Raw genomic sequence first — 27,350 nt, forward strand, 5'->3', positions numbered from 1 at the left:
AAGTAACGGGTACTCACGGTTATGGATAGAAATGTCATCCAGTCTTTCGCAAACTCATTTAGTGCACTCAGCATACCAGGGGCTGTGGATCTAACAGGAAGGTACATCTGTGTATCATCAGTATAAAATGGAAAGAAACACCATGTCTCTGAATAATGTGCCAAAGGGGAAGCATGTAACAAAAATGTGATTAGTCCCAAGACCGACCCCTGAGCTGAGGCACCCCATAATTTATAGAGGAAAATTAAGGAACATAGTCGTTGGCAGAGACACAGAGCCTCTTATTTAATTAGGTAAGATGAAAACTATTATACACTAATGTTGTACCCCACCCACTACATACTAATGTTTTACCCCCACCCACTGCCCCACCCCACAGTTTATGAATGAATGATATTTACAGTTACATCATCAGCTGATATAAGTGGTTCCAGATTAATAACTCAGTCAATTGTCTTGTAGAAGCAAAACCCAAAGCAGGAACATAAAATGAGTTGTTGGCTATACATTTGTGTATAAGAGATGATATCAATATAAACTTGGCTCTTAACTCAAATAAGTTTATGAGTAGAAAGAGATTGAGAAAGAGATAAACAGTTTAGCTGTGCAGGTCGTCCACCAGACTGTGAGGAAACACAAGAAGACACAGCGGGAGTGTCACAAACTGAACAGCAAATCTAAAAACTCTCATGGTTCAAACAAGTTTCTCAACTTTGATGCAACCTTTAGGGTTTAGATTATTTCTGGTTGATCAGTTCATTATCAATAATATCTGTAACAAAAATTGAATTGGTGGTTTTAACAGTCGTATCTGCAGCAGTCACAGTGTTAGAGGTGGAAGCAGAATGACTGTTTCCTGACAGACTGGATGTGGATGAAAACTGTTGGCTGGTTCGGTTTTTACTGCTCTTGTTTCTGTGTGATGGAGGATCAGAGATGATTCTCTGTTTCTGCTGTGTGTCGTTTATTTGTCGAGCTGCAACAGAGAGAAGGGAAACATAAAGATGATTAACTTTATTTTCAGTTCACTTGTGTTGCATCTTCATCAGTCAGTGTCTCACATTTAAAATAGAGCATTATGTTTATGTTAATGTTACAGTGATGAGGAACATGACATAGATGTTAATGTCTTCCAGCTTTGTTTGTCTGTTACTTATGATAATGTCTCAAAGGCCACTTCTTTTATTTTAAAGATATCTGGTAGAAAGTTGGATCTTAGGGCAAGGAGAAATGTCGCCATCTAGTGGCCTTTCTGAGACACTTTATATTTTAGGTAATGATTCCTGGATAGTGGAGACACCATTTTTCATGGTTAAAAAGTAATTTATTAATATAGAACAGGCTCATTTATACCCAGACAGAAATCCACTGCTCACATTTGATCAACTGTAATCAAAGTTGAAACATATTTTATTTGGATGAGACTGAAAACAGGTTATTACGACTATTTTCTGTAATTTGAGTATGTGTGACTTATGTGATATAAAGTGCTATGACTCCTAAATCCACATTTAAACTATCCTGGTTCATTTGACCACATTCCACCAATAAGTAGCACTACAGCAACATAATGAACTAAAATGGCATCAATCAATATTTAATTTGTCTGGTCTGTGATTGCTTTCCAGTTGATATCTAGTTATTTCTGCTGAGTCAAACTTTCCTTATTTTTGAAATTATTAATAGATTGAGATTAAAATATCATCTGACTGTATTTTTAAAAAAAAATGAGCTGTTCAACATCTTTCTGCTGATTCACATCTTTCAGGTCATTCACCTCTTCTCCAGGTAGTCACGGTGATGCTGATCATGATGATTAAACAAAGCGTTACGATCACCACACGAACAGGCATTTGCCACAAGTGAGCCGAGGCTGGAAGACAAGAAACATTCAGAATCAGTTTCTTTCATTTTAATTTCTCAGTCTTTTACACAAACTCTGAATACATATCTTCATCTTTGTTTTCACATCTTTATTGTGAACTCTGACAAACACGTTTTCTTTTTGGGTTTCTTGACTTACTTGTTGCAGTCATATCTGTGTCTGCAGCTGGTGCTGATGTTGTAGAAATTATTGTAGACAATGTTGTTGTTTTACCGTCTGTGCAGGATAGAGAAAATATATATGACAGGACAGAAAATCTATTTCACTGCAGTTGTTTACTGAATATCACAAAATTATTCACAGTTTTTAAAAAAGGACAATGCTACTTTTATACTTGAAAGTTGAACATGTTGTGAACTCGATTTCTCACATAGAAACTTCAGTTTCATTTGAACACAGTGTTAAAAGTTTCCCAGGCTCTGATATCTCTGCATCTGTTTTCTGCTTTTTTGTTTGTTTAGATCAATCAACTTTAAATCATTTTAATAATTTAATATTTACATCGATTTAATCTTACTTGGTGTCTTTTAATCTTGGGGTTTCTTGGTGTAATGTTGTTTCTTTGTTTTAGGTTTTTTTGGAGCATCCAGTTTTTTTCTGTTTCTTGTTCAGCCTTGTGTGTCGTTATATTTCTGCATATAACTCTCTGTAACACCAGACTCACTATTTCCTTCTGTTTCAGTCTTTATGCTAAGCTAAGCTAAGCTAAGCTAACTGACTGCTGGCTGCAGCTTCATGTTTAATGGACAGATATGAATGTGGTATCCATGTAAGGATGAAGGAGTACTGACATCTTTAACTTCAGTAACAGTAGTAATACCACCGTACAACATGTTACACCGTACAACATTATGGACAAAAATACCATTCAGTGTTATTATTGTTATTTTACATTTACAAGATGTTTATGTAAATATTTCACATACAGAAAATATAGTGACTGTAAAAAGTTTTTATTTTTATGACACTGATCAACAGAAAATGTGTCAAAGTAAAAACAGATAAATACAAAGTGATCTAAATTATTTACAACTATAAAATACATCTTATGTTGTATTAGTAAAATATAGATCTGGAAAGACTGTGTGCAAATAAATGTAAAAAGTAGAATATTCCTCTCTGAGATATAGAGGAGTGGATCATCAGCATCACATGATACCTCAAATCTGTATCTAAGTAAATATACTTAGTTACAATCCATCACTGACTGATCTTCTCTTCTAACTCTCAGTAAGAAAGTAAAACATGTCAGATTATTCCTTTAAATAACTTCTTCTCCTTCATATTTGTGTGTATATCTTTGAGTTCTTGTCTCTCAGACGACTCACCTTTGATCACATTTAGATACACAGCTGGTTTTCCATCACAGAGGTACAGTCCAGAGTCAGTAAGTCCCAGGCGACGTAACATCAACGTCTTGGTTACAGTTGAAACATGAAGCCTGATTGGTTGTTGTTTTCCACCAATCTCTCTGCTCCATGTTGGAACATGTGACCCTCCATCATCATGAGGACATGTCAGAGTGATGCTGGACCTCTCTGTAGTTTGGAGGATTTCTGTTCCTGTGAACAACAAATAAACAGAAAGTAAAAACTAATTATATTATCACAGTAATGCTCTGTGTGTGTTTCACAAGTTTTAGAGAAAAGGACTTTGAGAAAGGAATTATCTAAAGATGAACAAGCAACTACAAAGACAAAAAGTTAATGATTCTTAACAGTCAGTGAGATGCAATTAAAATCTGACTTTGAGTAATTAAAATAATAAGTAAAGATAACATTCATTTTTACATTATATTAATAATTGAAGTTAAAAACACATTTACCTCTGAAATGCAGCATTTCATTAATAAGTTAATGTTTGTATTTAATCAAAGTTTAGAGAAAGAAAAGTTGAGCTCAGAGACTCTGAAACAGGAAGAGAAAGCAGAAAGCAGAACAACTTTAACAGAGTCTGATGTTACCTGATGGGATCACCGTCAGTTCAGCAGCTGGTTCATTATTACAGTAATATGTTCCAGAGTCTGAGACAGCAGCTCCAGAGATGTACAGTGACTTATCAGCTAATGACATGTATCGTTTCTGAGGATCATATAACCTTTTCTCTTTGTTACCATCAGTTACAAATATATCAACTTTCCTTCCATCAATCTCTCTGCTCCACGTCACTTTACCCTCCACAGAGTGAGGACAACGCAGAAAGGTTAACTTCTCCTCCATGGCTATTTGATCATTTATTTCTGTAAAAGAAACACAGTTTATAATAACTAAACATCCATTTTCAGAATGTCAGCATTTCTAATTTTTCAAAAACCTCAAAAGTTCTTCATCAGAGTCAGAATCACATTTAGCTGTTGAGTGCTAACTGCTAATCATGAAACATGAAGACCTGAAAGCATCACTTCACTTTCAACGTCTGACTTCACAAGTTATTCACACCATCAGTAAATGTGTCAGGGGTTTTTGGGGTTTGTCATATTATTGAACACAGTCACAGTGCACTGCATCACTCTTTGTGGTTTTCTGTATGTTTTTATTGTCTTGGTAACAAACTGTTTGTGCGTCACAGTCTCTGGTCTCTGTGTGAGTCTGTGGATATTTTAGATCATACATGTTATCAAGTGTTTAAGATCATATATGTGGAAGGTTTTCACCTTCATGTTACCATTCTTTTTCAGTATTAGTATTTGTTCATAATATATTTATTTATATGGATAGAGTGTAATATACTGTATAAATCTTTTTTTTTAATCTTTGATTTTCTTTTCATCTTTTACAGTTTTTATCTTTATTCTTTAATTTTACTGGCTATAAACTAATCTAGTTTTTATCATATCACTGCACATTGTATTGAGCTTTGTTTGTTGAACTTTGAATTTGATTTATTCAAACACAATGACAATAAACTTGAAAATGCTTCAACAAAGCATTAAAATCTCTATAAAATGGCTGCAATCAAGAAACCTATCAATGATGAGCTGGAGGTTTGAGTCACATTCAAATATGAAGTTAAAGACACCTGTCTACTGGCCTTCACTGAAAGGTGGCTCAGTGATCTAAACTGGGATGAGGAGCTGTCACCTAGAGGATTTAGTGTTCCTTTTTGACTGGACCGATCACCAGAGATCATCAACAAGGGACGGGAAGGCAGTGTATGTTTCTACACCAACCAGAGGTACTGTAACACCGTCATGGTTCAGAAGAGGATTTCTTCTGCTGACATAGAACTGTTGACAATGGCCATCTGTGGGCTCACTTTGCATTATTGTACTGACCAGCTCAGTAAATTCTTCACCAGAATCTTCCAGATTGGTGCTAACCTACAATCTGGAAGACGTCAACCATCCTACCTATTATTATTAAGATTTAACTTCACACCTGTAGTACTCACTTCACTTTTTTTTTAAAGAATAATAAATAATAATAATAATCCAGCAGGTCTTCTGGAAATGGACTTATGTCCAATACAAGTGAGTTAAACACAGGTTCACCTCAGAGCTGTGTGTTTACACCCTTTCTATTAATCATGTTCACTGACAGCTGCAGGATTTCTCAGCAGAACAGTTTTCTTGTTTTCTGATGACTCTGTCGTCTTATCTCTACTTCAAGGTTCAGAGTCTGATGTTGGTCCTGTATTACCCGAGTATGTTAAATGGTCTGATGATAATTATTTTGTCCTTAATTTATCCGAATCAGAGGAAATGATTCTTCACTTAAGATACAACACTGAACATAAAGCTAGTGTCATATGTGGCAAAGACAACCAGACTCTTATAAATACGTTGGAACTGTGTTTGACTGTCAACTTAAATTTGATACTGACACTGAGTCTATTGTCAATTTATTTAACAAATATGTATTTGTTTATTTATTTTATTGTTATTTACTTTACCTTTGTTATTTTTATCTTGCTGTCCTTCACTGACGTCTGTTTGTTTGCTGATCTCTATTTTTGACATGTAACTTACTGGATACTGTTTGTGTTATTGAGGATGGGGTAAGCTGCAAGTAAATTACCCTCTTTAGGATCAATAACGTTGTCTGAATCTGAATCTGACACTGAATCTATCACACAGAAATGTAGATAAACTTGTTATGGAGAAACTGACGTTTATCTTCATATTACGATTGAAACAATAAACCAGAAACAACAGATTTCATACTTTATGTGTGTCTGCTGCATTCTTACAGCCTGAAAACAGCAGTGAAAATAAAGAGCTGCACCACATTCATCACTGAAAAACATTATTATTAAACATTATTATGATGAGAGATAAATTCTTACCTGCTGTCACATTACAGGCCAGCAGTAAGGCCACCAGGCAGCTGTAGATGTTCATCCTCCAACACACTGAACCAGACTAAAGAGACAGTCAGTGACCACAGTTTCTATCTGAGAGAGGAACAGGAACTCAGGTTAAAGCCCTGGTATATCACTTCTGAAAAGTTTTTTTTGTTTCTGGTTTATACACACTGATATTTCCTCTGGCAAACCACAATATGATTATGTTTCAGTTCCAGTAGGTGAAAGTACCTCCTGAATAGATAAAAAATTAATTAACTAACAAAGTAGATGCACATGCAGCCCTAACCCACTGAAGCCAGGCCTGGGAGGGGAGCTCACCAGCAAGCCCTGGTCGGCACAACATGGAGTCACTGTCCTGTGGGCCCATTCTGGGTCAGGTATGAAGTCAATCAGGCATTGGGCAGGGGCGTGGGCCTTGATGTGCTGATCCTGAGCATTGTTAATAAGTTATAGGGACAACGTCACCTTGCAGGTGAGGAAAGAGCCGGAGCTAGAGTGGTAGCAACTGGATATAGTTTGGCTGACCTATATGTACAGCATCAGCGCTGGAACCAAACTCCTGAAGAGGGCCTGGAATCTTTTCATTGCTGGAGTTGCCCAGGGTGAGAGGAGCCAAGTGGATGTGGGGATACTCACGAGTCCCTAGCTGAACACAGCAATGTTGGAGTTGCCTCCTTGAGATTTTTGATGCTGGGAGAAAGACTCTGGCTATTGACTGTGCACACAACAGTTCAGAGTATCCGGCCTCCTTGGGCTGTCTGAGAATGAGATCATGGACAGAAGTCCATAGTTCTGCAGGGGGACTGCAACCTGGAGGGGGGTGATTGGGAGGAATGGCCTGTCTGGTCTGAACCAGAATGGTGTATTGTTATTGGACTTTTGTGTTATCCATGGATTGGCCATAACAAACATCATGTTGGAGCATAAGGATGTTCATAAGTGTACTTGGTAGCAGAACACCTTGGATCAAAGATTGATTATTGTAGTTGTGTCATCAATTATTTGGCCATATGTCTTGGACACTCAGGTGAAGTGAGGAGCAGAATCACTTCTCTACTTATGGGGGATGATGAGGTTCGTTTGGCCTCAACATATCAGGACCTCCAACAGGCACTGGGATGGTTTGCAGCTGGGATGAAAGTCAGCACCTCCAAATCTGTCAGAAAAAGGTGGATTGTCCCCTCAGGATTGGGAGGGAGTTGCTGCTCCAAGTAAAAGAATTCAAGTATCTTGGGTCTTATTCATGAGTGAGGGTGAGATTGAGCATGAGATTGACAGGCAGACAGGCCACACTATTTTGGTGAAGAAAAAGCTGAGCCTGAAGGTAAAGCTCTCAATTTACCAGCAAATCTACTTTCCAACCCTCACCTATGGTCATAAGCTGTGGGTAGTGACCAAAAGAATGAGATCACGAATACAAGGGGCCAAAATTAGTTTCCTACAGACAGTGTGTGGGCTCAGTGTTGGAGATGGGGTTTGAGTTCAGACATCTGGGGGAGGCTAGGAGTAGGAGTTTGCATTGAAAAGAGTCAGTTACATGAAATTCACCTGATCTGAGTCCAGTATTTAGTCTCTTTAAGCTCTGGTTTGAACTCCTGAGAAAAATATCTGTCTCTTTATCTCATTGCCACTGAGAGATTAATGAGCAGGTTAAAGAAACTCAAACTAAATCAACTTAAAGTCAACAACAGAAAGGTGATCTGTGGGAAATGCAGTTAGAAACAGTGACTAATGTGAGAGCTGCCAATCAAAGAAAAAACCAAACCACCACATTCAGGAGACATATTTAGATTTTGGTCGTTTCAACAGTACATCGCAGCCACGTGTCTCACCACATGGATATCAAGGTCATGCTGTCATGACTGTAGTGTTCACTGCAATGGCACCAAGACCAAACAATTGTCAGATCAAAGCAGTAAAACAGATCATTTTCACACTTAAATCTACTTCCCTTGAAGGTATTTTAAGTCCACAAGTTACAATAAATGCAAGAAGACAACAAAAGCAGAGCTGAACCTTTGTGGCTTTATTTGTGTTACATTAAGGGCATTTTCAGACCTATAGTTTGATTGTTTGGTCTGCAGCAGGCAATACATGTTTACAATGTACATACATGTAGCATACAGACTGTGGTACAGTTCGGTTTCACATACGCATATTTCTAAACAAACCAAAATATGTAATGACTACACCTCATAGGTCACTTTGGTATTTATCTCCTTCGTTTTCCTCTTTTTTTGTCTCTAAACCTGCACAGAACATAAAAATCACTGGACGCAGTCTAGTTTTGCGGCAAGCCAAATTTCAGACAGAATATATATAAATATATAATATAAATATATGGGCTGTCAGCTGTCAACTCACCTCACTGACTCACTCCCTGTCACAGATTGCTGATATAATGGACCTCTGTAAACTGTACACATTGGTCAGCATATGTTCATATGGTATGAGTCTTCCTGCTGCTGTCATATTCCTGCTCTGTCTGCACACATTGTTGGGACTTTCTTTGTCGGAGAATTGTGAGATGAGCAGCCGCCCCAGGTGGAATGGGCCACACACACCAAAAGAAAAAAAGAAAGGTTTTCTATCACTTATTTGCACGTCATGTTTTCTTTTTATAATGTCACCGAGGTTGAAACAAGTAACGAGTAGAAAGTAAACTCGTAAACTACTCTATTTCTTTCAGGTTGCTTTCTTACCACCAGAACCGCACCAGAGTCCAGCAGTTGGTGCAGATCGAGACCTCCTCTTTTTGTGGTCTCGATCCAGTTAATCCTGACCTGAGTGTGATTGATGCATTCTGACCGGCGCAAACAAACCGAAACAAGGGGTCAAATGAACTACTAGTTCGATTAAATGAAAACACCCTAATTGTCTTTAAAAGTGTACTTAAAGACACAGGAGCTAAAACGGCCTGTTTCTGACAGAGGGTGCACTGAGGGGTTGCATAAAGGAATGAATTGATCAAATCAAATGAATTGATGGTATGTCTCACATCGACAAACTGGGACAAAGCATTTGAGAGTCAACAATGTGAAGGTCAACCATATGTTTAAAAAATAAATACCAGTAAATTATAGCCATGCTTCCAGTCCCTTGTCAAGTTTGAACCAAGTTATCACTGTATTACATTTGAACAAGTGGGGATTGCATAAGGAAAGCAACAAGCTCAAGCTCTTCACTTTGGGAAAGAGAGCAAATAAGCACATTTCCAAAAATGTTGACCTTTTCTTTAAAGATACACTTCCTCAATCTCTTACAACAGAACTGAAAAAAACTTTGTTGTTGACCAGAGTTTGGTTCATCAAAGTAAAACAAGAACAAACACTTTTACATTTGAAATGTACTATTTCATTAATAGACCATTTTATTTCAAATATCAGATGTGTGTTTGAACCATTCTATAAATAATGAAAAAAAGCAGATTTTATCTTTAAAACTGTAAATATAAAGTGGGATGTTACCTGATGGGATCACTGTCAGTCCCCCAGCTGGTTCATTACAGTAATATATTCCAGAGTCTGAGACACCAGCACTGAGGATGAACAGTGACTTGTTGAACCGTATCGTCTGCCGGGGTCATTGAGTCTTTCCTCTTTTTTACCATCAACTGCGAATATATCAACTATCTATATCATGTAATGTATGCATTAAGCAGTGCATTAAATAACTGAAGTTTAATCAGGTTTTATTCATTCTATTATGTAGAAATGTTCTTGAAGTGAAAATGTCTCACCTGCACTGACATTACAGCCCAGAACTAAAAGTAACACGCAGCCATAGATGTCCATCTTCACACTGACACAAGATGTGATAATTAAAGACAGAAGACTGATCTCAGCTTCTATATAGAGACAGAACAGGAACTGCATAGTCATGGGGGACAGGTTGCTTTGTGCTCTTCATACTTCTTTGTGCTTACTAGTACTGATTCTTTCCATTGACATGAGTGAATTTTACACAGTATTTCAGCATCAAATGTAAATGCATGTTTGTTTGTGCCCTCTGCACACAAAATGATGGCAGATTGATTCATAAAACTTTAAAAGACAAAAAGGTTGGAAACCACTGATTTCATGTTTAATAATTTGTTGTATTTTAAAAGCTTGTTATATTATCCACTATGTCAAATCTTCATCTGAAAAGTAACCAAAGCTGTCAAATAAATGTAGTGGAGTAGAAAGTACTATCAGGCCCGGCCAGTGGCATAAACGGTCTATGCGGTTGTTTAGGGCCACAGCCACTAGGGGGCGCCACACGATCAGTGGGACTTTATATTTTGCCAGCTCTTCACACTACTGTGCGGTATTTTAACATATAAATGATAAACCATTACATTTAAGCCCTTCCCAAACGAGTTAACACAATACCGATTACGCCTATCACTGCCATATAAATCTCTGTATTTCACATTATCTTCAGTCTGTGGAACTTTCCTCTTTCCTGAAATGGCTGGATGAATGTACGTCTGCGAAGAAGCTAACTTCCGGTTAGCTATCTGCTAACTTCAACGCGAAAGAAATAATTTAATTGTGCGGCTCTTCAGACTGTTCAGATGTTACCGGACTGATGGATAAATTCTGCTTATAGCGATACGAGTTGTTTCGCGGGAGTTATATGATGTTCAAACTATTTATTTATTTATTGTTTTACAGCCACAGCAACTAAGTCTGTGTAACCATGGTAACTAAGATACACAGTAGGTAATGCTACGGTAAGGATGTTATAAGGACTATTAAGACTCACAGACCTCATTATATTAACTTAAACAACTATATAAATTGTGATGTTTTAATGTTTCATAAATCACTTTTAAATCCAAATGAAGAAGAGAGGAGAGCCTCTGCTGTCCAGGAGGGAGAGTGTGTGTTTCTATCAGCAGCTGCTCTGAACGGCCAAAGAAGAGAAAACTGGAGATAGAAAACTATCACAGTATAAAGGTTTGTTATTGTTTATTGAATCTGATTAACCTCTTAACGCACGCTGTTCCGTCTACGGGACGGGACGGATGTTAAGAGGTAGCGACATGTTATTCTGAATGTTTTAAACACCAACCCTTAAACATATATATTCATGCCGTACATTGTTAGAAAGCTTAGATTGTCCTGATTCATTCAAGACCACCCACGACTTATATGGTTGCTCACAGCCGTAATAGTATTAGCGATTAGCTCGGCTAGCCACTCAGCTAAAGTAAGCTAACAGCTATAATGCTACATACCTTCAAAGTCTTCCCTTTATCCACAACGATCATCTTATGATTCAGGACTTTCTGTACAGCTCGCCAAGTATCCATTCTTGTGAAATATGAAATCCGTTTCCATAAAACCGGAATACTTTCCTCAATATGTCAACATGTATTTAGTCCAACACGTAACGTAATAACACAAATAACAAACCATATGCGGTCCGTTTACGTCATTTCCTGACCTGCGCGTCCATCTCAGAGTACACGTGACTAGATGTTTACGACCGTGAGCCTCTCCTGCTTCTGATGACACCACACACAAGCCAGTCGGTGGTTAGGATTAGGCAGTACATGTCTCCAAAGCCAATGAGGACATGTGACCGACAACAATGACGACATGGCTTTGATTGACAGCTGTTCTAGCCTATGGAAATATTCGGTGAAATGAAGTTGATAACCTTTTAGCCAATAGTCAGAGGTTTCCAACGGTGTATGACACTAAGCTATTAGTTTGGCTGTCCATAAACAAACTCCAAGCGTAACCGGCGTGCGCCCTGTGCGTAAAAGAGTTGAACCATATATCATTACGCACACGGCATTTTGGTACACGGTTGGTTCTTCTTCGACTTGACATATGACTTATACCAAAATAAACAGGTAGATAGATAGATAGATAGATAGATAGATAGATATGGCCAAACAAAAAAATATGGTTATATGTAATAATAATAATAATAATAATATGGCGTCAACTTTTATTAGAGACCAAGATTTTGATTGTAGGCAAAGGGGATGTGAAGTTATAGGGGTTTGATTGTGGTTATACAGCTTTGGTAACCATGGTAACCAAGTGTCCATTTGGAGTCTCCAAAAAGGACCTGAGGAAAACACATGGACATACCTGTTGAAAAATAACTCTGAAAAATTCATCTTTTGGTCTTTTGACTCCAAATTTGGACTGCATGAAGCCAAGACATGTGGCTGTGGCCTCATTGTGTCTATATCCTGCTGAGAGGTCCCTGAATGTCTGTACACATGTCATTGTAAAGGCAAACCTATGGGCGAGTAAACAACCCCATCATTGTAACCTCTGCCACTCTTTGTCAGTAAGTCACAGAATCACACACTTTTACAAGAATCCTGAGAGTGTTTCCTTTCCAATGATACCAGACACATCTCTGAGTCTCAAACTATGTGGGATCTGTGCTGCTCACAACTTGGGCATGTCGTTTAGGCTAACAGCATAAAAAACAGGGGCATATGTTAAGTGGTTAGTATATAGGTCTGGAAGATACATGTAATATACCTTTGTAATGTCTTCCAGCCTATATTTAAATATGAATAATAATGTAATGTATAATCTTTTCTTTGCATACTGCAGCAGGAGCATGTAGCTCATCAGCTGACTGCTGCAGAGGGAACATGGTCAGAGACTTCAGGCTCATCTCCTCCTCTGATGTGACTGCAGCTCCAGAGCTTATAACTGCTGAACCAACATCCGGTACCAGCACTACCTAAACATCCATTACACACATTTAATACACTTTGGTTTTCAACTAAAGTCAGAGAGTTGTTGTTAATTCATGTTCCATCTCTAGTGTGTGTGTTCATGTTGGTTCAGTTATGAGCAGTGTGTGTAGTTTGGTGCTTGTGTCTCAAGTGTTTTGGGGCCACAAAGGGACACCAAAATCCTAGGGCTGGCCCTGAGTACAATATTTCCCTCTGAGATGCAGAAAGTAGCATCACATGGAAATACTACAGTAAAGTATAAATACTTCAAACTGTACTACAGTAAAGTATAAATACTTCAAACTGCACTACAGTAAAGTACAAGTACCTCAAACTGCACTACAGTAAAGTACTAGTACTCTGAAATGTAGACAGTCATCACATGGAATTACTACAGTAAAGTAAAGTAAAGTAAAATGACTTTCCACCATTGTCATATTATGTGAAACAGTGTGAATCGTTAACATGTCTGAGCCTATAATCCCACTAGGGGGCGCTTTGCTTTAACTCCCAAATACAACAGAGAGGATCAAACTCCTGCAGGCAAATAACCAGCCTGCAGCTCACAACACTTGATGCATCAAGGTGGACTTTAATTTGTCTAAAAACAAACTACAATGCCAAAATTAGAGGCACAAGCTGCTGGCAGTGTTTCAGCATGTCCTCATTCACCCCTCACTGGTGTTATGTAATAACTCCCCCTCCTCACACAGAGGAATTAAGAATAAAGAATAATAGCCTCAGCAGTATTAAAGATGTTAGATGCACTGTGGGTGGCTGTAGTTTAGTTACGTACAGTGGGTGCGTTTATTTTGTCGTACAGACCAACATAACACGTTGTTATTTTGGGGAGAGACCACGCAAGAATCAACGTGATTTTCACGGTGAACAATTATTTTGTCCTGCTGAACCGTGATTGGCTGACGAGCTTGTCAATTAAACATGTCCCAGGTGATTCTTCGCGTTCATTGGTTCAGCGTCACTGTCACTCAAAACGCGGCCAGTCTATTGGTCCAAACCATTTAAAACCTCCCCCTTAAGAATACGTCTCCTTAGGCGTCCAATCGCTCTCCATATGAGCTCATCGGATTGGTTGGCGCACCAGTCAATCACACAACACGCTGCTGTCATTGGCTCAGCCGTGACGAGTGGGCGGGAACTTTTCGGGAAATTACGTTTCCTTGTTTGTCATATGCGAGACTAGCAGCTAAAGAGGAGCACCCATCTATCGTCCGGAGAGACAAACGAAAACATTAAAAAACCACTCTTCCACTGTAGTAAATCCTCTGCTATCTTTATATACTGAACGCAAGTCCCGTCTGGCGTTACTGAGGTATCTTGATGTTAGCTTAGCAGTGTGTAGCGTGTTTGTGTAGCTCGGAGGAGATGAGTGCGGATCTACTGTCTGATTTGGAAACTCGCTTCTTCGCTGATAACCTGCTGACGAGCGAAGACTGGGGTGAGTTACCTTTATTATCATTATTATTATTATCTATTATTACCTCTAAAAGCTCTGCAGGGGAGAAAGAAGCGCGTGTATTTATGATATGAGGCGATAACAGGTGTGATCATGAGGGGTGTGTGCATGTTAAAATGTCTAAATGCAGATTATATATGTGTGTTCAGTGCATATAAACATGTTTATATAGTAGAATAAGTGTTTGGGTGTTAGCAGGCTGTAACACGCGGGTTAAATGAGGATGTGTGTGTGTGCTTCCTCAGTCTGCAACACCCGGATATGTCAATTTATCTTTAACACTAGTGGGTGGAAGCGTGACCACATATTAAAGGACAAGTACACCATTTTTCTAATGTGTGTGTGTGTGTGTGTGTGTGTGTGTGTGTGTGTGTGTGTTAAAGCAGCAGTGTCCATATTTATTAACCTTTATTTTACTTCACAAGACCATTCAGGGAGTAATCGTTCTTTACCAACACAACAAAACATAAAGTATCAGGTAAAAGAAAACAAAAGAGAGACAGAAAAGAAGATGTGATGAAAAATAAAAACAATGGATGAATACAGTTAAACAGTCAAGATACGGTGTAGTTTAAAAACAGTTACAATAAAATAAGGTGTGAACAGCTGTATTGATGGTAAAAATGTTAATTTTAAAACCTTTTTGCAGATTATAAGAGACATTTTTCCCATTGTGGTTCTCACTAATGCAATATAGAGTAACAACCAGGTGTGTGTGTGTGTGTGTGTGTGTGTGTGTGTGTTAAAGCAGCAGTCAGGTGTCCATATTATTGATAATAATATATAATTAATAATAATTATTGCAATGAACCTCACACAGTCTAATGTGATTCTGGGACGAGAGGAGCTTGAATTAGTGAATGAATACAACAAATACCATCTGGGTCGCTTTAGATTCTAATCTCACTTTCAAAAGCCAAGTTAAAAATATCTCAAAGACGATTAAATACCAACCTCCAGTCATTTTAAGACAAATCAGATCTTCATTAACAACAGCTGCAGCCTGGGGTTTTATGCATGCAATGATCTTCTCTAGTACAACCGAGCTCAGTCAGATCCAATCACTGTACAAAAGAGCACTTAAATATTTGATCATCACTGTCACATACTTCAGAAGCATAACCTCCTCAGTTTTGATCATTTTAAAAAGTTTAAGTATGCCTGTACGATATAAAGAACATTAAAAGGACTTGCACCAGCCTCATTAAAGACGCTTTTCCACTATACAGTTCTAGCTCTACTCCGCTCGACTCGTTGTCTTTGCGTGTCCATCAGGGATAGTATCTGGTACCTGCTACTTGTTTAGTACCTGCTCTGCTGAGGTTCCAAGCGAGCCGAGCCGATACTAAAATGTGACGTCATCAGACTGCCGGGCCTCTAATTGGTCAGAGAGTCTTTACTGGAAGAGTCATGAGCCGTCCCACACAAGAATCAAACCCGCCATTTTTAAAACACCAACAACAGCGTTACAGCGATTGGTTTCTCTTCTCTTGCTTTGTGTGTGACAGAAAGACACATACAGCAGCAAGTACACCATCACCTCCATGTCCTCCATTGGTTATGTAGAAAACAAAGTCACGGCAGTTAAACGCAGCGTTGCCATGACGACCCCGAACTATAGTAATGGAAAAGCTCATACCAAGGCAAACCAAGCTGAGTAGAGCTAGAACTGAATAGTGGAAAAGCTCCATAAGTGATTACATTAAACAGAAAGCAAACAATAACTTATCTGCTAGGGCAACCACCAGAGGAGACTGTATTATACCGTTCAAACGGACCACTTTAGGTCAGTCAGTACTCTCAGTCACATTTGGAATAGTTCAACACTAACAACACGGGAATATTAAACATATGCAATATTCAAAACACATCTGAAGAACTGGATCAAGAGTAATCGATCCTGCTCTCACTGTTGATCTGCAGTGCATGCTTGGTATGTGTGTGTAGTGTTATTGTTTTAATGTATTGCACTGTATGAATATAGGTATGGATGAAATCTGTAGGCTCATATGAACTTCTGATATGCACTTTACATCAATACACACTTTATACCTGTCGACTTAACCATTAAACAGGCAACGTGCACCAGGAGACTCTTTAACCCTTAAACAGACCTTACTAGTTATGTCATTTGCACCTCAAGTAAGGAAGGAATGAAGGAAAGAAGGAAGGAAGGAAAGGATGGAAGAAGGAAGGAAAGGAGGAAGGAAGGGAAGCAAGGGAGGAAGAAGGAAGGAAAGGAAGGAGGGAGGAAGGAGGGAGGAAGGAAGGAAGGAAGGTAGGAAGGAAAGGAGGGAATAAGGAAGAAAAGAAGGGAGGAAGGGAAGGAAGGGAGGAAGAAGGAAGGAAAGGAAGGAGGGAAGAATGAAGGAAAGGATGGAGGAAGGGAAGGAAGGGAGGGAGGAAGAAGGAAGGAAAGGAGGGAGGAAGGAAGGAAGAAAGGACAGAAGGAGGGAACATTTACCCTAACAGCTGAACTTAGATCTGAGGAAGGAAGGAAGGAAGGAAGGAAGAACGGACAGATGAAGGAAGGAAGGACAGAGGAAGGAAGGAAGGACAGATGAAGGAAGGAAGGAAGGAAGGACAGAGGAAGGACCCGGGAGGACAACAGGAAGGTTAAAGAGTGTGTATCTCCTGGTGCACGTCGACTGTTTAAGGGTTAAGGAGCATGATTGGTTAAGGTGGTTGTTTAATTGTATATGAGCCTTTAATTGGTAGAATTGAAGCTTGTAGTAGGTTTATACTTTGATAGAAATGATAAAAATCAGTTTAGAAACTAGTATATGTGATATTAATAATATGTTAAATAACACATTTAAGTGTTTTTACCATTATGACCATTTTATACCTTAATATGGGCAACGCTTCCTGGTGGAGATACAACTCATAAAATCCAAAATATATTAAACATATGAGTGGAAATGATTTACTTTAGGTGTAAATGAGATAACTAGTGACTTCAAATTAGGTTTTTTTTACATCTAATTTTCCACTCCTGCCTGTTTAAGGGTTAAGATTGTAAACTAAATAAAAGAAGATAAATGAGTAAATATACTGAAGAACAAGCAGCTGGTAGCTCTAATTGTAGATGTATATCCTCAGTTAGTCTGTTATAGGAAAGAGAGATTTATCCAGACACTCACGGATCATTAATAAAGCTTTTATTGTAACTGGCTACCACATATTAAAACACCAACATGATTCAACCTAACGCTGATCTTCAGGGTTTAGTATTACTTAGTATTGCATCAGGTCCAAACATGCTGGCTTTTTAATCTGCAGTTTATATATATATATATGTGTGTGTGGATATAAACATGTTTATATAGTAGAATAAGTGTTTTAGTGTTATCAGGCTGTAACACGCGGGTTAAATGAGGATGTGTGTGTGTGTGCTTCCTCAGTCTGCAACACCCGGATATGTCAATTTATCTTTAACACAAGTGGGTGGAAGTGTGACAACACATTAAAGGACAAGTACACAGTTTTTCTAGTCTGTGTGTGTTAAAGCAGCAGTAGGGCTGGGTAATATATCAATGTTATATTGATATCGTGAATATGAGCCTAGATATCATCTTAGAGTTTGGATATCATAATATTGTGATACAGCATAATGGAGCTTTTCCACTATACAGTTCAAGCACTACTCGGCTTGGTTTGGTACCAGGTCGTTTTCCATTACTGTAGTTCCTCCTCAACGTGAGCGGGGTCGTCATAGCAACGCTGCGATAAACTGTTGTGACTTAGTTTTCTACCAGGCGGGGAGTTCTGGTCCTCTGAAATTATGTAGTATCGGCTTGCTTTGAACCTCGGCAGAGCAGATACTAAAAAAGTAGCAGGTACCAGGTATTAGGCTTTACGCTGATCTGATCGGTTATATCTGATCAGCCGATATTTAGCATTTTATGTCATTAGTGAGATCGGCTGTAACGTCTTAATTCACAGATCCAATCAATGTCGTCATATTGAAACTTTTTGCATATGCTCCCGTTGCATAGATTACAGATGGCTTGTGTTTTATGTCTCATTTACTCTGAAGAAGTTCCACACCACCGACATGTTAGTTTGAATCTGACAGTTAGTTTTGAGCCCTGTCAGGATGTGATGGACAATAAAGTTTTCTTAATCTTGAATCATGAGCTGTCGGATCCAAACAAACATGTGGGTGTTGTGGGCAGACAGATAAAACACAAGCTATTTAACAATCTGTGCAACACTAAAGAACCTCGTAGGGAAGCATCTGCAAAATGTTTCAACAGCACAAACGTACCTGATAGGGAACACGAGGAGGAGAAGCCGAGTTTAAGAAACCGAGCGTGGACAAAGAAGACGTGATCGGATCATTTATCGGTTTATTTAATCTCACTGACCGGTGATCGGTTTATTTAATCTCACTGACCGGTGATCGGTTTATTTAATCTCACTGACCGGTGATCGGTTTATTTAATCTCACTGACCGGTGATCGGTTTATTTAAACTCACTGATCGGTGATCGGTGATCGGCCCCAAACATCCTGATGGTGTAAAGCCTACCAGGAACTATCCCTGATGGTAACGCAACAAAAACAACGAGTAGAGTCAAGTAGAGCTAGAACTGTGGAACTAGTGGAAAAGCTCCATTCCAGGAGTCAGTGGGTTCAACAATGGGCCAGTTCTCCTGAGGAGGGGCGGGGGAGGGGTGTCACAGGCGTGGTTGGAAGTTAATACTCATCTGACCAAAGACAACCTCATACACATCTGTTCAACTACAATATAAATGTAAATGATAACATATCGGCAGCTTCGTCATCATCAAGGACTCAGATCAGTTCAGATGTTACTCTCCTCTGATAGTCGACATTATTATCTGCTGGACTTTTATGATGAGTGTGTAAAAGATTTGATGACATCGCCAAGAGGTAAAACTTCAGCTTTCACTATGAGGCTGAATAGATTTATGCTGGAGGGCCGGGTTTGGTCCACGGGCCACTGTTTGCCCACCAGTCTGTCTTCATGCTTCTATCTGCAGTCATAATGAGTTTAAATGTGACGCAGAAAGAAAGTAAAAGCAAAATTCAGCAGTTAAAGTTTAAAGTTTATCATTCTTAACCCTTTATTGGGCAAATAATTATATTTGGTAACTTCTGTAAATATCCCAAAATATCCTTCCTTCCTTCCTTCTTTCCTTCCTTCCTTCCTTCCTTTCCTCCCTCCCTCCTTCTTTCCTTCCTCCGTCCTTCCTTCCTTCCTTTCCTTACTTCCATCTGTTCTTCCTCCCTCCCTCCTTCTCTCCTCCCTTCCTTCTTTCCTTCCTCCATCCCCCTTTCTTCTTCCTTCCTTCCTTCCTTCTTCCTTCCCTTCCTCCCTCCCTCCTTCTTTCCTTCCTCCGTCCTTCCTTCCTTCCTTTCCTTACTTCCATCTGTTCTTCCTCCCTCCCTCCTTCTCTCCTCCCTTCCTTCTTTCCTTCCTCCATCCCCCTTTCTTCCTTCCTTCCTTCTTTCCTCCGTCCTTCCTTCCTTTCCTTACTCCCTCCTTCATTCCTTCCTTCCTTCCTCCCTCCCTCCCTTCCTTTCAATGAGTGTCCTATAAAGGGTTAAATCAGCAACTGCAGTTTATTCATTAAGATAAAATGTGTCACAACTCTATAAATGAAGCTTTGTGTTCATCTCAATTAAAATATATGTCAGAAGTTATAATAAAGGAGGTTTTTTTGGGGGGGGGGGGGGGTTGCATATTGTTCCGCTCTAATGCAAAAACTCCTCTTAGTATCTCTGATGGTCACATGACGCCTCTCATATTAGTTACAGGGTGTTTTATTGCTTTAACCCTCCTGTTGTGTTCGAGTCAAGGAAGGGAGGAAGAAGGAAGGAAAGGAGGGAGGGAGGGAGGAAGGAAGGAGGGAAGGAAGAAAGGGAGATGGAGGAAGGAAGAAAAGAAGGAAGAAGGGAGGAAGGAAGGAAGGAAGGAAGGAAGGAAAGGAGGGAAGAAGGGAAGGAAGGGAAGGAGGGAAGAAAGGAAGGAAAGGAGGGAGGAAGGAAGGAAAGGAGGGAAGAAGGGAAGTAAGGAAAGGAGGAAGGAAAGGAGGGAAGAAGGGAAGGAAGGAAAGGAGGAATGAAGGAGAGAAGGAAAGAAGGAAGGAAGGAAGGAAGGAAGGAAGGAAGGAAGGGAGGGAGGGAGGGAGGGAGGGAGGGAGGAAGGAAGGAAGGAAGGAAGGAAGGAAGGAAGAGTCAAAACAGATGGGTCAATTTGACCCGGGAGCACAACAGGAGGGTTAAAAAGACGTTTATTTAGTGTTTCCTCTTTTCTTTCTGTCAGCTGCTCTAATACTATTACTGACATGATAAATATGTCTGCTGCTTTTTCATTTTAGGAGCTTTATTGTCACTAAAACTCATCCATAAACACACAGAGGAACATTATGACGACTGGAAGCAGATATTTACTGAGTTAATTTATTGAATCTATCATGAAATAAACCTAGAAACCAAACTTAAATGTTCCTACTTGAGTTCCAGTTAGTGATAATGTTGAGTTCTCGTCACAGGAAGTTGATTATTATGAAGTGTGAAATGACCACAAACACTTAAACTCTGCTAAACGTTTGCTGTAACTGACACACTGACAGTCAGACTGGTGTTACTGGGGTTACTGGTGTTACTGGGGTTACTGGGGTTAGTGGTGTTACTGGGGTTACTGGGGTTACTGGTGTTACTGGTGTTACTGGTGTTACTGGTGTTACTGGGGTTACTGGTGTTACTGGTGTTACTGGTGTTACTGGGGTTACTGGGGTTACTGGTGTTACTGGGGTTAGTGGTGTTACTGGGGTTACTGGGGTTACTGGTGTTACTGGGGTTACTGGGGTTACTGGTGTTACTGGTGTTACTGGGGTTACTGGGGTTACTGGTGTTACTGGGGTTACTGGTGTTACTGGTGTTACTGGGGTTACTGGTGTTACTGGGGTTACTGGTGTTACTGGGGTTAGTGGTGTTACTGGGGTTACTGGTGTTACTGGGGTTACTGGGGTTACTGGTGTTACTGGTGTTACTGGGGTTACTGGTGTTACTGGGGTTAGTGGTGTTACTGGTGTTACTGGGGTTACTGGTGTTACTGGTGTTACTGGGGTTAGTGGTGTTACTGGGGTTAGTGGTGTTACTGGTGTTACTGGTGTTACTGGTGTTACTGCTGTTACTGGGGTTACTGGAGTTACTGGTGTTACTGGGGTTAGTGGTGTTACTGGGGTTAGTGGTGTTACTGGTGTTACTGGGGTTACTGGGGTTACTGGTGTTACTGGTGTTACTGGGGTTAGTGGTGTTACTGGTGTTACTGGGGTTAGTGGTGTTACTGGTGTTACTGGTGTTACTGGTGTTACTGGTGTTAGTGGTGTTACTGGTGTTACTGGTGTTACTGGGGTTAGTGGTGTTACTGGTGTTACTGGTGTTACTGGTGTTACTGGTGTTACTGGTGTTACTGGTGTTACTGGGGTTAGTGGTGTTAGTGGTGTTACTGGTGTTACTGGTGTTACTGGGGTTAGTGGTGTTACTGGTGTTACTGGTGTTACTGGTGTTACTGGGGTTAGTGGTGTTACTGGTGTTACTGGTGTTACTGGGGTTACTGGTGTTAGTGGTGTTACTGGTGTTACTGGGGTTAGTGGTGTTACTGGTGTTACTGGGGTTACTGGTTAACTAAAGGACTTTTACTGGCCTGCTGTCGCTCCTCTCAGGCTGCACTCAGGCAATAAACTGGATTACATTAGATTAGATCAAACTTTAATGATCCCCCAGAGAGAGAACTGGGTCAAAGCAGGAGCAGCAAGCGCTAATAAAGACCAGCTGTAATAAAAACAACTAAAGAAAGAACCGAAGATTATTAAAAAGGAACAATTAAACTTAAACTCTCTTTTTAATGTTAACAGATTAAGACTAGACCAGGTCTGATGTGAGTTTTTATTACCTGTGAATCTTCTTTATTGTCTATAAAATGTCTATAAAAAGCCTGTTTTTAATTTATTAGAAGTCATAATGATAAAATTAAATCTCTAAATATGTATTATTTAATATTATTGTCGTTTATGACTCAGAAAAGATTCAAATTTTGTGTATTTTAATATTTTAATTTTAATTTCTAACTAATGATTTCAGCTCTAACACTAAATAAAGGCTGTTAGCTAATAACATGTATTAACCTTCCTGTCGTTCTCCTGGGTCAAATTGACCCCATCTGATTTGACTGTTCCTTCCTTCCTTCCTTCCTTCCTTCCCTCCTTCTCTCTTTCCTTCCTTCCTTCTCTCCTTCCCTCCTTCTCTCTTTCCTTCTTTCCTTCCCTCCTTCTCTCTATCCTTCCTTCCTTCTTTCCTTCCCTCCTTGTCTCTTTCCTTCTTTCCTTCCCTCCTTCTCTCTTTCCTTCCTTCCTTCTCTCTTTCCTTCCTTCCCTCTGTCCCTCCTTCCTCCCCCCCACCTTCCTTCATTCATTCATTCCTTCCTTTCTCCCTTTCCTTCCTTCCCTCCTTTCCTTCCTTCCCTCTGTCCCTCCTTTCCTTCATTCCTTCCCTCCTTTCTCCCTCCTTTCCTTCCTTCCTTCTCTCTTTCTATCCTTCCTTCTCTTTTTCCTTCCTTCCGTCCCTCCCTCCTACCTTCCTTCCTCCCTTCTTTCCTTCATTCCTTCCCTCCTTTCTCCCTCCTTTCCTTCCTTCCTTCTCTCTTTCCTTCCTTGCCTCTGTCCCTCCTTCCTTTTTTCCTCACTCCCTCCTACCTTCCTTCTTTCCTTCATTCCTTCCCTCCTTTCTCCCTCCTTTCCTTCCTTCTTCCTCACTCCTTTCCTACCTTCTTCACTCCTTTCCTTCATTCCTTCCCTCCTTTCTCCCTCCTTTTCTTCCTTCGTCCTCCCTCCTTTCCTCCCTTCCTTCCTAACTTCCTTCCTTGACTCGAGGACAACAGGAGGGTTAAATGACTTGGCCACAAATAATTAAATCATTCATGTTTTTTTTTTAGTGTTTTATTAGGATAGACCTCATTTTGAAATATGCTCATTGATATTTTGTCAGTTTTACAATTTTTATATTTTATTATTATATATTGATTTATGCCGATACAGCTTCAAATATCACAATAAAATGTTTAATTTCAGCCAAAATCAGCAATAATGGATCATGTTTAATGACCTAATCTATAAAGAAACTCAGAATTTAACCCCGTTATTTAATAATGACCTAATTTCTCACTGTCACTGTGTCACATGTCTCCTGTTAAATGATCCTGTTTATCACGCTCTGTTATCGAGCTATATGATTGGCTGTTGATTAGTCAGGGAGGGAAAACACTTTGGGTTCGTTCATGTAAATAAAGTTTGCATATTCAGTGTGTGTGTTCACAGTTTGCATTTAACAGCTGTGTTCATATCGCTGCTGTTTTATCACCCAGGTTTATATTAAATACTTAGTTTATTCTCTAAAAACACAAAATATATCAGGAGTGTTTTTGTTGTTTAAGGAAATGAAACGTATTAATTTGGATCCAGCTGAGATCTGAGGTTACGCTCACAGCAGATATCAGCTTCATTTCACACCTGAACTCTTTGACAGGAAACGGCTTCAATAAAAACAGTTTGTTCTAGTTTCAAAGTCCAAAGATATTTTCACCTCCATAGCACGCAAAGCATGATGGGAGAAATAGTTTACAGCCCATGTGTTGAAATCTTAATGTTGTTTCTATCTAATGTGTTTAAACCAGGTGGGGAGTTCTGGTCCTCTGAAATGAGGCCAACCAGGAAGTAACTTAGAGCTGCATTCTATCAAAAGGCCACCAGGGGGCGACCGTCTCTATACAAGTCAATGGAGAATTCACCAACTTCTCACTTGATTTCTAACCTCAGTAAACGTTTTCAAAATGTGTTTATGGTCTCAATCGCTAGTTTAAAGCCTTCTTCAATGCAGTATGATGTTCATTTGGGACATTTTGGCCTCCCTGATTTTATATGTGACGATAAAGCAGGGTATGCATTAGGGCGTGGCTACGTCCTGATTGACAGGTTGATTGACCAATGTCCTCGAGATCCAGCCCTCGTAACCATAGCAACCTCCCCACTCCGCCCATAGCCCCGCCTCATGCCCATATAAGTAGAATCCGTGTTTTTATTTTTCCCAGCATGCACCTGACATTTTCAAGATGGCGCTGCCTAGATTAGAAACTATTGGCTTCCGAGCAGCAGTCCACAAACCAATGGGTGACGTCACGGATGTTACGTCTGTTTCTTTTATACAGTCTATGGTTTGAATCCTAACGGTGTGTTTCTATCTTAACATTGTATTTAGGGACCGAGCTGAAAGGCCTGGAGTGAAGGACCCTATTGTTAAATCTTAACATTGTATTTAAATCTTAACATTGTGTTTCTATCTTATAACATTGTATTTACTCTCTCTCCAGATGCCTGCCTGTACCAGTGTGAGAGTATGGAGGAGGGCGAGGACGCAGACTTCAGTCGGGGGATGAAATACGAGCCGGCGTCGGTACGTCAGACTCCCACACCTCAGAAAACACAAAGTTATTCTCTCTTTACTGTAACAGCTGAAACTCACACTGAACTCTGACTCTGCCGTCTCACAGGAAGTTAAAAATATGATAAACTGGAATCTTTACCTTTTTAGTTAAAATGATCTTCAGATGACAATAATATCATTTATTGCGACTATTGCTGAGACAATATATCGTCTAATAAAAGTAGTTATTGTGGGTATTCATGACTTTTAATGTGACACAATTCAGCTAAATAGATTTATATTATCATTGGTGATAAATGATTGAAGAAATGATATCAACTACAGATCAAGGTTATTATAGTTAATGAAAAAAACTAAGACTAGCAATGAAAAAATAATTTAGTTACTGAAATTAAAACAAAAACTAACTAAAAACTACAATGAACAATGTAAAACTAACTCAAACTAAACTGTATTGCAGATAAATTCAGCTTCGTTACTTCCTGTCCTGCAGCAGCCGCTATGCTTCGTGGTTAAAGAATGAATTAAAAAGGACTTGATGATGTATAACTATATTTGGTGTCACACATTCTTTCATCCTTTTCAGCTTCTACAAGTCAAGGCTTTCTCTTAATACCTGAAAAACTAAGACTAAACTAAAACTAGTCAATTCCTTCAAAATAAAACCAAACTAAAACTGGTCAATTCCTTCAAAATAAAACCAAACTAAAACTGGTCAATTCCTTCAAAATAAAACCAAACTAAAACTGGTCTACTAAATCACTCGTTGAACTAACTAAAACCAAACTGAAATAAAAAAGCAAACTGAAAAACTAAAGAAAATTTCAAAACAATAGTAACCTTGACACAGCTGCAGCGATTCATTGATTCATTGATTAATTTCGGACTATTTTGATAATCAGTTCATAGTTTTGAGTCATTCTGGCTCTTTATAAGTAGCTCTGAGTGTTTGACTCCAGCTTATTAAAATGGTTTTCTTCCATATTGGAGGGATCTTCTTGCTTCCTGCCACCGTGGCTGGTTCAGAGTTCAGAGTGTGTGACAGTGTGGTGCTGGGTGAAGGTAAATGAATGAATGAGCTCCAGGTTCAGTCAGCATGGAGGGAAGTTAAACATTATTCATTTATAGAAACCACACAATGTATACTACGACTATAACTGGTTGAAAATTGACAAAATTTCCCTTTAAAATCCTCAGTCTTTAGTTTTTTAGGAGAGGAAACTGAAGCTCTTTGAGTTGTGGACAAAATAAGAAACAGTCATCCATATTTTTTACTATTTTTTGACATTTTATGGATCAAACAACTAATAATAAATGAATAAATAAAATAATCTACAGGTTCATTAGTTGCAAACTCTAAAAATCTAAACTTCTCTCTGAAACGCTTTTATTTTGAAATTTGACACTTTGTTTTGCTGGTTTAAATGATGGACCAGAGAGTAATCAGGCTAATTGTTTATCGGTTGGCTGAGTGGCGCAGGTGCACACACACACAGAGACACACACACAAACACACACACACACAGAGATACACAGAGACACACACAGAGATACACACAGACACACACACACACATATATACACACACACAGAGACACACACACATACACACACACACACACACACACACACAGAGAGAGAGACACACACACACAGACAAACACACACACACACACACACACACACACAGAGACACACACACACACACAGAGACACACACACACACACACAGAGACACACACACACACACACACACACAGAGACACACACACACACACAGAGACACATACACACACAGAGACACACACACACACACACACAGAGACACACACACACACACAGAGACACACACACACACACAGAGACACATACACACACAGAGACACACACACACACACACAGAGACACACACACACACAGAGACACACACAAACACACACAGAGACATACACACACACACACACACACACACACACACACACAGAGCAGTCGTTTGATCTAATTGTCCTCCTCCTCTCTCTCGCAGTTTGACAACGACCTCGTGCTCACTCTCGACCCTGACAACCCCACGTCGCCATGGCAACACCTCGACGACAACCTGCTCACAGGTACGGAGCTTTGGAGGGAACCTTATACGGGCGGCGGTGAATCGCTCTCTGCTTTCACTCCTCAGGCGTCGTCACGTCTGTGAAACACGAGACGCTTCGTTTTCACTCGGCTGTGAAAGAACCTGCAGCGATGTTTGTGACCCTCCTGTTGTCCTCGAGTCAAGGGAGGAAAGGAGGGAGGGAGGAAGGAAGGAAGGGAGGGAGGAAGGAAGGAGGGAGGAGGAAGGAAGGGAGGAAAGGAAGGAAGGAGGGAGGGAGAGAAAGAGAAAGGGAGAGAGGGAGGAAGAAGGAAAGGAAGGAAGGAGGGAGAAAGGAATGAATGAAGGAAGGGAGGGAGGAAGGGAAGAAGGACAGAGGTAAGAAGGAAGGTCATGGGGAGGAAAGAAAGAGAGAAGGAAGGAAG

General features: G+C 39.7%; 1 protein-coding gene across 1 annotated transcript in view; it reads left to right on the forward strand.

The window, feature by feature from the left end:
• Nucleotides 1-27,350, forward strand: part of rnf139 (ring finger protein 139) — a 60,854-nt gene that overhangs the window by 13,370 nt on the left and 20,134 nt on the right. The window lies entirely within an intron of this gene.

This window comes from Scomber japonicus, chromosome 15 (assembly GCF_027409825.1).
Source record: "Scomber japonicus isolate fScoJap1 chromosome 15, fScoJap1.pri, whole genome shotgun sequence".
Lineage (NCBI taxonomy): Eukaryota > Metazoa > Chordata > Actinopteri > Scombriformes > Scombridae > Scomber > Scomber japonicus.